Raw genomic sequence first — 10,486 nt, 5'->3', positions numbered from 1 at the left:
GCGGGCTCTGCTGCCACCAGAAGGCTCGAAAAAACGGCTGAGGATGGTGTCCGAGAAAAAAACATTCAAATAAATCGCATATCTCTATGGTGTTTTTTTCTCTTGCCGTTAAGCCTGCCTGTGAGAGACTACAGCAAGTTACATGAGATGGAAGTCGGATGGTATGCGACTCATGTCCAACTAACGTCACTTAATTTTAAAACATTAACGTTTCTGTAAAAGTTAGTGTTAGAGATGAATGGCACGTGATTTCCGAAAAACAGAGAATATCAAGGTAAATATTCAAGGTGAACAGGATTTTATTGTGGCTCGTTTGCAGTCAAGTTCTCATTGTTGCCAAATTTTACAGGGAAATTGAACAGAATTTAATTGTGTTCATTAAATGTATTAAAATGCTACGTGAAATTAGCTCTTTGCGAAACAAAAAACATTACGTTTTCCAGTATTTCTGATCATATTTAAAGTGTGATTTTAACAACAAAATGCTATTAAACAAAATACACCGTAAAATAATCAACATAAGCATAAAACAACAGCAGCAAAAACATTATGAACTGCTGGACAATAAATTAAACAAAAGGCGTTTTAATAAAGAAATGGCAGTTTGGACTTAATTGAAAATGTCTTAATTGTTTTTATGTGCTATAGTTTCCCCCCCTCAATTATATTAATTTGCTGTGCCAAATTATGGTAAATCAATAGCATAACTCGAGAGCTTTCAAATCTAAATGTGAGCACTTGTAATGATAATATAACGTACTATGTTAACATACTATGTCGTATAAGTTATTATTTAAGTGAAGAAAATAGACAGAGTAGCAAACATTTTTGTTATGCATGTATGCATGCATGCATGGAAAGTTTTTTCAGTGCTATGTATGTGTAGAAAGTTCAAGTTTTTGTAACATTTATAACACTTCAATTTAAAAAAGGTTAACCTTTTTTAGTCAAAATAAGAAACACTAGAATATTCAATTTGTGTAAGTGTTTCACACACAAGCGTACCGCGCCAAAGCCCAAGTGATCCGCGCTCAGGCACACCTCTTCCAACCGGGCCAGGGCCGGCCAAGTGAACCGTGCTTGAGCCCGATTCAGCGCACTCACACTTCTCAAAAGATCCGGGAAACGGGCCTGGGCACGGTACGGATGGCATAGTGTGAGTAGGCCCTTAAAAGGAACAGCTATTTCTTCCTGTATTTATTATTGTTGCCAGGGGGGTTTGGACAGTTCGGAAGACTCACCCCTCACTGGCAGAGGTCCAGAATGTGTCCCATACATGAGCTTATTTGTCCTATTTTGACTGCTTTGCCACTATAAATAGGTGCAAATAACCCATAGAAAAAGGGTTTTAAAACCAAGTGGAATCCTCTGTTGGCTGTCACTTCGGTGTGACTTCAGCTAATCAGTTTTGTCCAATGCTAACAAAAATTTTTATTTTACAATTTGAAGAAGTCATCTTTTGCCACAGCTTTGTTTTTAAACAGAGAAAACATTTTACAGGTACTTTTATTTTAAATCTTGGACCTTATTTTTGAAACTAAAAAGCTAAAAATGAGCAATAAAAAGGTGTGAAGCACCGAAGCAGACCATATTAAAATAAATTGAATACTATTTTGGCTATTGTTGTTATCCATAATTTTTTAAATGTATTTTTTTACAAGAGAGACTAGAAAAATTGTGAAGCTCTACATTATTATTATCATTATTATTATTATTATTATTATTATTATTATTATTATTATTATCATGCTTTAATTATTTTTCTATTCAAAGGAAAGTTGAATGCTCTGGCAAGATTGTTATTTGCCTATAATAAATGACATTAGACTACAGTTTTTTTTCTCAAATGATATATGATGTAATAAATATGTATTTTAAAAATAGTTATTATTTCACATTTCTTTATTATGAATCCTTTGGAAATATTTAGGTACATCAAAAAGTGTGGTTATGATGACCATTTGCAAAGCTAATTCAGCTAAAAATAATGCTTAAAATGTCACTAAAATGCAGTTCTTAAACCTCATAATTAAATAGAAAATGAGGTGTATAACTGCAAAAACCACATTTTTTCACTAGGCTGGCTACAGACCTGCTCAGCATAATTGAGTGCACCCCATTTTGAAAGCTAATGTTTGTATCCATTTCTCAGTGAATATAGTCAATGTATTTTGGTGCATTTAAACAAAACAGATTTGTTAAACAGATACATTTATTCAAATAATATTTTAGTCACCAAACATATTTAGAAATTTAAAGATAATACAGTTAAATTTAAGCACTTACAACCTACAAAATTTCAACAATTTTTTTTTTTTCAAATTTTTTGCTTTCTCTTGATTTCTCCTCTTTTTTTAAATTGTATTTAATATTTTTCTGTAACATATAAATTTTGCTGTACTAGTTTTTGGACCATTATCGTAAGTTATTTTGTTAGATAAGCTCCAGATTTGGCTTCAGCACTGACTAATCTAATGTATATGCACAAGTAAAAACATAGTAAAGCTTCCTATTAAAATTATTAATTTAAAGGATAGATTTGTGAGGGATGTACTTATATATGCTGAGCACTATATGTTAATGTGTATTGAAATACAATGGCTCACTTTTAAAGAAATTAGTCAATCTTTTCATATTCAGCTTAAAATCGAAACCTAAAACGCACACCCTCTTTTTCCTTTCAGATGCTCTGTATTACCACAGGAGGGCAGATATTCCTTGAGTGCTTGGACAGACTGCGACACCATCATGCTGACTGCATGCATACTGATAATTCTGCTGCCAAAGCTGGATCCAATCTGCTGAGTCCAAAATCACTGCAGTAAACAGGTAAATGTGTCAAAATGTTTAAATTTGATGCCTTTCTCTATATATAAAAAAGTGGTCATAATTTTGGCACTCGACAGACTTCCTTAAAATTATCCCAAGAATTGTTGTGCTGTCAGTAAATGAAGGGCCCTTCCATATCATCCTGTGATAGAAGAAAAAATAAAAGATCACTGTACCAGACCTCATATTTTGGCCCTAATATTGAAATGCGTGCTTCTGAGATAAGAGGTCTTGCAGCAGTAAATCTCGTACAAACTCTTCAAAATATTGTGTTTTATGCAAGTGACTGAAGGTAAATCCTAATGGAGTACTCTTGTAGAAATAAGAGCTCTCACGGGGAGAGTGTCTGACTAAGAGCACTCGTGTCTGAGTGTGCCAATCTCATTTCCGCCTCTCGCTGTTTCTTTTTATTTGCTGTTGAATTTAGTACACTTATGTTAAGCAAGGCCTAATATGCGTTCCTTGCGATGTTAGAGGGTTTTACTTCCATCAGCAAGTCTCTATATTAATTAATAGCTTCCTGAGTGACTCTGCAGAGACATCCTCATGTAGCAACTGGTCGAAGCTATTTTAGGCTTAATACGAGTGCTTTTCCTCTCGTCCTTTGTGGATCCATTTTCAGCACTTAAGAAACTTCCTGTTCTTGAAGAGATACAATCCCATAATAGCACAGCTTCTTGTCATTTAATGTGGGGTATAAGCTATCGTAATGCAACCTATAATTACATGTGTGGTTTACCCAAAAATAAAAACTCTCATTATTTTCTCATTTTACAAACCTGCTTGAGTTTCTTTTGTACAACAAAAAAAGTGATTAGGACTGTCGCCTCACAGCAAGAAGCTCACTGGTTCAAACCCCGGCTGGATTAGTCGGCATTTCTGTGTGGAGTTTGCATGTTCTCCCCTTGTTCATGTGGGTTTTCTCCGGGTGTTTTGGTTTCACCCACAGTCCACAGACATACGTTATAGGTGAATTGAATAAACTAAATTGACTGCAGTGCATGTGAGAGTGTGTGGGTGTTTCCCAGTACTGGGTTGTAGCTGGAAGGGCACCTGCTGCGAAAAACACATGCTGGATAAGTTGGTGGTTCATTCCGCTGTGGCGACCCCTGATGAATAAAGGGACTAAGCCAAAGGAAAATGAATGAATGTTCTGAATGAAACTGGTTGGTATTGGTTTGTTGCACTTGTTTTATGATTTACAAAAGGCACATCAATCTAACATGTTTTAAATTTTTTTCTTGAGAGTAAATGGTGAGTAAAGATTCATTTTTGTCTGAACCATCTCTTTAAATAATCTAGATCTTAAGCAAATTTAACAGTTAAGTCATTAAAAAACAAAATAAAAGTCTCTGAACGTTATTATTCTAAAGTATGGTTTTGAAATTATTGATTGTAATAATACTTTAGTCAAAAATTCATTTTAGTCTCTAAAATTGTTTACACATTTTTAAATTACACACACAAGAGCCTCTTCTCTATGCTCTGACACATGAAACAAATGATTATAAATTGGGAGTCTACGTCACAACACTTTGCATTATCAGTATCAGTTGAACTTGGGAGCTCACAATGTAAACAAATATAAATAACAGAAAAGTGCAAATAAAAAAAGTGAACGTTTTCAGGCAAAATGATGAAACTGCACCATTATTTTTATATAAATGTTAGAAGAAACAGCTATTTCCTGTGTTTGTTATTGTGTTGAAATAAAAAGGCTCACTTTTAAAGAAATTAGTCAATCTTTTCATCTTCAGCATAAATCAAACAAATGCTTCCATAACTTTCATACACACCCTTTTCCCTTTCAGATCTTCTGAAGGTGCAAATATTTTTTATTATTTATAACATTATTATAACAGTTTTTTAAAGCTGCAGATTCTCAATATTTTAAACACTAAACAGCCCAGTTGCCTGTCCTAGACACTACATATATTCTTTACATATGCTCTTGTTCATCAAAAGTGGCACTGATAAAACTGCTAAAATTATTATTATTAAATATTAATATAATATAATATTATTTGAATCTCAAACTGTGGATCATATTTATCATCATAATATATCATCATATTGCCCTACCCTAAATGTAAAAGCTTTCGGCCTTAATAGACATAACAGTAAAACTTTCAGTCAGTCGAAAATGTATGATTTTTAAAAGGAGGTGGGGCACCAAACCCCACCCCTAAATCTAACTGTCATTGGTGGATGAGCAAATTGCACTGAAATGTACGAATGAGATCAAACAAATTCATATGAATTAGCCACTAAATCAAAAAGTTACAAATTGGTGTTTGAAATATCTGTTATGGGAACTGCGATGATTTTTGAATTATCCACATGCAAGATTGCTTCCTTTTAGAGATTTAGAAAAAGGAACCATAGGTGTATAACAAATGAACGGAAAATATAAAAAAAATTTTAAATTCTTGCATTGTGTTTTTGGACTTTAAAGGTCCTGTGAAGTGCTTTGATGGCATTTTCTATTCAATGTTTGACGGAATCTCAACTGAAAATGAAATAGAGGGTGTGGCATGGATTAGCCCCTCCCCTTTAAAAGAACAGCCAATGGTGTTTTGTTTTTATCACAGCTTTGCCCGTAGGAGTGGTTGAGATCAAGCACATCTAATGAAAAACAAATAAGAAGCGTCTTGAAGGGGGCGGGGCAGGTCAGATACTAGAGAGCATTTAAATTGGTAAAGATTCATTGAAGTGAAACTGCAGTATGAGTTGACTGGGAAAAAATCATTGATCCATTTAAGCTGAAGTGACAAACTGCAAACTTTGGATGTTTAAATCAGTTTTATATTTTCTAAACGCAAATTTTGTCACTGTTTTGGAGCACACAAGCTAATAGATATCCTAAAAACTAACAGACTAAACTAACATCTTTTTTTTATTTTTTTTTTATTTCATGGGACCTTTACATTTGTAGTAGTGAATACATACAATTTATGTACCCTTGATCTCATCTTAAACCAGTTTTGATCATCGGAAATTTTAAAGTTCAACTTTTATTGACATTTTTAGTAGTTTGAAGTAATATATATTCTGGGTTGGTCATTTAAATTACTGTACAAAAAACTGGGTAGCCTATTATTTTACAGACCTATTCTATAAATAACAGTTTCCAATGCTAATGCTAATAAATTTCACTTTTGCAAACATAAAAACAACATTTTCAACACAGAAAGCTGTTAAATCACACATCAGGATCCCAAAAATACAATTCAAAAATGTTCAAAGGCTGTGAATCACAACCTATGAGTGGATTAGTTCTTTTTTACTCAGTCTTCCTAGTCTCATCCTCCCATAAATAACTTTTAAAGCTGTTTTTGGTGTCTGTTTGGCACATGTTCTCTGTGATGAGATCAATTGAGTTTGGCGTTGCGATTTCAGCACCACCTTGTTTACTTGATCAGCCATGACAGAAATAGACTCTACTGTTTGTCTGGTAACAATAGCTGTTGTTGCGGGGCAGGATGAGGGGCTAGTAGAGGAGCAGGAGAGGGGGAGACTGGGTTATCTGGGCGGCAAAGTTAAGCATGTCAGACCTTCAGCTGAGGAACTCCAGCGACACACCAGTCTCTATTGTTCAGTTCACATCCTCCACCTCCTCCTCCTCCTGCTGCAGTGGTGTTCTCCATGTGTGTGGGTGGAAGTGACTTTTCCCTTAGTGGAAAATCTCAAAGCCGGGCTTCCCTTTATGAGCCCTTCCTTCTGAGGAAGAAAGAGAACTTCCTTCAAAACAGGTGCAGACTGTTGATGGAGGCTTTGAGCTGAGAGACGGGCTCTGACACACTTATGATCTAAGGCGGATGTCTGCCGTTTTGAGTTGTGAGTTACAGGTAACATTAATTACTAATGCTATATCACCCAGCCAACTCAAGAAACGATCAACACTGCTTTATTATGACTGGAAAATGTTGAGATTTTTGACTTTTTGACTTTTTATTAATAGTTTTTTTGTCTGTCTAGTGTAAAGCAAACATGTCGAATTCACTTTTAAATTCTGTCATCATTTACATCTTTAGGAGATGTTTTGAAGAATATTGGAAATTGGTAACCATAGATCTTCATAGTAATTGTTTTTTAGTACTATGGAAGTCAGGTTTTCAGCTTTAAAAATCTTTTAAAATCTTTAAAATATCTTGTGTTTAGTTCAACAGAATATTCATAAAGACTCGTAAACCACTTGGTGAACTTTTTAGGGTGAACTATCGCTTTAAGTGTTTATTTTGTCACATTTTTTTTTTTTTTTTTACTGTAGTTCCTATTGCATTACATTTTTTTAAAGGCTGCTTCCTAACAATGAGCTTTTCCTTTCGGATCAAGACGTATATCTTCACTTCAGCAGCACTTTCATAAGGCAAACTGCACAGTTTTATTAGGGATGCGCTGATATGGATTTTTTGGCCGATATGAATAACCAATAACTCTTTAAGATTTGGAGGCCGATAACTGATATATTAGCAGATAAATATAAATATTTCAAAATGTTACATTTTTATATTGTGAACTATTCTATATTTACACATGCAATATTTTTCCTGAGGCGATTTAACCCCAAATACACAATGACAGTCTATCAAATCTATAATGATAAGGAATATGGTTACTTGAGTTATTAACGCACAGCAATACCACACAAAGAAAGAACGGACTTTAAAGTAATAAACAATCTGAGGAAAGCTCAATTATAATGCACTGGACAAATCTGAACAAGCTCGACCCACGCATGGGTGAGGCAGGCAGCTCTGTACAATTACATAATCTATCAATTTAAAGATTTCGGCCTAATTTTAATATCGGACTGATAACGATAAAATTAAAAATAGCATTTATCGGCCGATATCGATATGGCCGCAGATATATCGTGCATCAATAAGTTTTATTCATATCTGTATTCTGAAGGGTTTTACAGAGGGATTTACTCATATGTAATTTGCCCGAATTACATCATCTTTGACTCTAATATGTGAAAATTATGTTATTTTGTACTACAAATTCATATTTATTTGCAGATAGTTAAATAATACCTCTGTGTATTTAAACAACATTTAAGAAAAAACTGTTATTCTAAATATTTTTGCATTTTTCAATGTTATCAATCAACCGGTGGGTGGGAATTTTTTGTTAATTATTTCACCCTGTTCACCTGCAATGTCTTGCCCTAATACACACTCAGTTGTGTTCCTTCAAATCAAATGAATTACAAATGGGGTCATCGCATGGAAAAGGTTGCGTGGATACGGTTTCGATTGCTGATAAATGCAGGGCACAGGTGTTAATTAAAATTTACCACTTTAGTTGGCCTGATAAGGGCCTGTTCGCTGCTTTCATCTTCACACAGAGAATGTACGTGTGCTCAAAAGAGCAGAATCTGTTAAATATTTCATTTGATATGAAATTTCAGGCCGTTGAAAAGTAAATCAGTGCGAGCGCGGGCACCTACACTCAGATACTCTTCCACCAAGTCTTCGCTGCTGTTGCTATGGCTACATTCTTTCTGCGGTAAATGTGTTGTCTGACACTGTAAAGTCAAAGAGAATACTCATGTTTTCATATCTACGCTCAAGGACACTCAAGGTTGTGGGTAATTTCGATTACGGGTTTGTGTGACCTTGAGACTCGTACAGAGCACCACACAATACAGATCTTTCTGGATATTAGTGTCGTGAATAGTCTTGTGGTAATACATTTTATCCATAAATAAGCATATTAATGCATTTACTTTGTTATACTGCCAAGATTGCAAAGCTGTTACAATAATCATAATATATTTACACACATTTTATTATTTCATTGTAAAATTTGCTGTAAATTAAAGGGTAAGCTGAACTGACACAGAACTGAAAATTGCCTCATCATTCACTCAAGCGTCACTTGTACAAAACCTGTTTGACTTTCTGTCTTTTGTTCAACACAAAAGAAGTTATTTTGAAAAATGTTGAAAACTTATGACCATTGATTTCCATGGTATTTGTTTTTCCTTTTATGGAAGTCAATGAACACGTTTCTAAAATATCTATTTTTCAAAATATCTTCTTTTGTGTAAAATAGAAAATGGAAACTCACAAAAGTTTGGGGCCACCTGAGGGTGAATAAATGGTAAATCAGTTTTAATTTTTGGATGAACTATGCCTTTAAGAGTTGAATGTGTGATTTAAGTATCTTCCATTCAAAAGAACTGAAGAAAATATATTTTTTTTGTCTGCATGTTAGTCTGAAAAAACCTATAGTGAAATCTGCTGAAATGAATTTTAAGATATTAAAAACTTTCCCTTAAAAGTGCAGTATGTAAGTTTGACACCCAGTGGTTGAAACAGGTATTGCACCCCCGGTTTGAAACACACGCAAGAGCTAGTTGCCTGATTGACGACACCAACTTTGATTTAAGTTGTGTTCCATATAAAAACAATGGCATATGATAGAAGGGATATTTTCAATATTAAAAGAAGTTTTTGTCCTAACCAACACCTGCAATTCCTACGTATAGAAATGGCTTTTTATTTTTTGCAGCTGAACAACAGAAAACTGACAATGATCACCTTAGGTATACCTCATAAATACTATTAATGTGTGTTTAAATGCCATTTTACTAGACATTTATTGTCATTTAACCTTAGATTTTGAAAATAAAATAAACCATTTGAAAATGAACCATACTAAATGCACATTTAATAATGTTAAAGAGGTTTAATATGCATTAATTAGATTGTAAACCTTACCATTTTGTTGGGGTGCAGTAAGTGCACTATTCTGTGCTTCAGAATGACTGTGTTTAAATTTCTGTCGTGTTTCGTCTGGGAAAAACAGCCAAATTGCTTATTACTGCGTATTTCGTTACGTAGCGTGTTGATAGGACATTGGGTTACAATGTAACCTGCTCACCCAATGTTTATGGTTGTAACATTTATATTATTTGCTAATTAATAACCATCTCATTTCGGGGTCTGCTACTGTCCACTAGAGGTCGCATTTTCAGTCACGGACAAATGCTTTGAGAGTCTTCTTGACTGAATGAATGAAATACGCTGTTTTCCACCAAGGCAACCTGGGATGCTGAACTGTAATTGGCTAAACTGGCATTGGGCGGGTTAAAAGACTAAGACAGACGTTCTGGCATGTACTGCACGTTTTCAAAGCAGAATATCTGATTCAGCATTGTTTTTCAGATAAACAAGAATATTCACTTGGCATGTTTCTTAAATATCTGCAAACATATTTTTAAGCTTTAGAAGAGTCAAACATTGACATATTCAATGGTTAAACTGTGAGGAGAATACATACTGATTATTTATTACAATAAATGATGAAATGTGTAATCTGTCCATTGATCTTTTTAATTGTCAGTCTATCAGTCTGCCTGGCTATAGTGAGTTTTAACAAACAGTAATTGGCAAAACCCCCTGTGGTACCATCTCGGACCCCCTGTTGTAGACCCCTGCTTTAGTTTGTAGCAGTCTGGAGCTGCTTTAAATTCTCCAAAAACTCTCACTCGGAAGTCTTTATTGCTCCTGTTGATAATGCTAATCTTATGGAAGCAGTTTTTTTTTTCTTTCAAATTTATCTTTAATCATCGGTTCATTGTCTGACATGTTGTGGGCTGCAGGGATGCTTGATTGATAGCATATTATACACATGGAACTGCAAT

The 10,486-nt window shown here is 34.4% G+C and overlaps 1 long non-coding RNA gene across 2 annotated transcripts in view; it reads left to right on the top strand.

Moving 5' to 3' along the window:
- The first annotated feature begins 18 nt into the window (after positions 1-18).
- LOC141380475 (uncharacterized) overlaps positions 19-10,486 on the top strand; it is a 156,550-nt gene continuing 146,082 nt past the window's right edge. For both annotated transcript variants that reach the window (XR_012398439.1, XR_012398438.1), the window contains exons 1-2: positions 19-274; positions 2,685-2,829. This is a non-coding gene — a long non-coding RNA (uncharacterized lncRNA). The remainder of the gene's footprint in view (positions 275-2,684; positions 2,830-10,486) is intronic.

Source organism: Danio rerio, chromosome 23 (genome assembly GCF_049306965.1).
Source record: "Danio rerio strain Tuebingen ecotype United States chromosome 23, GRCz12tu, whole genome shotgun sequence".
Taxonomy (NCBI): domain Eukaryota; kingdom Metazoa; phylum Chordata; class Actinopteri; order Cypriniformes; family Danionidae; genus Danio; species Danio rerio.
This window is presented reverse-complemented; position numbering and strand designations above follow the sequence as displayed.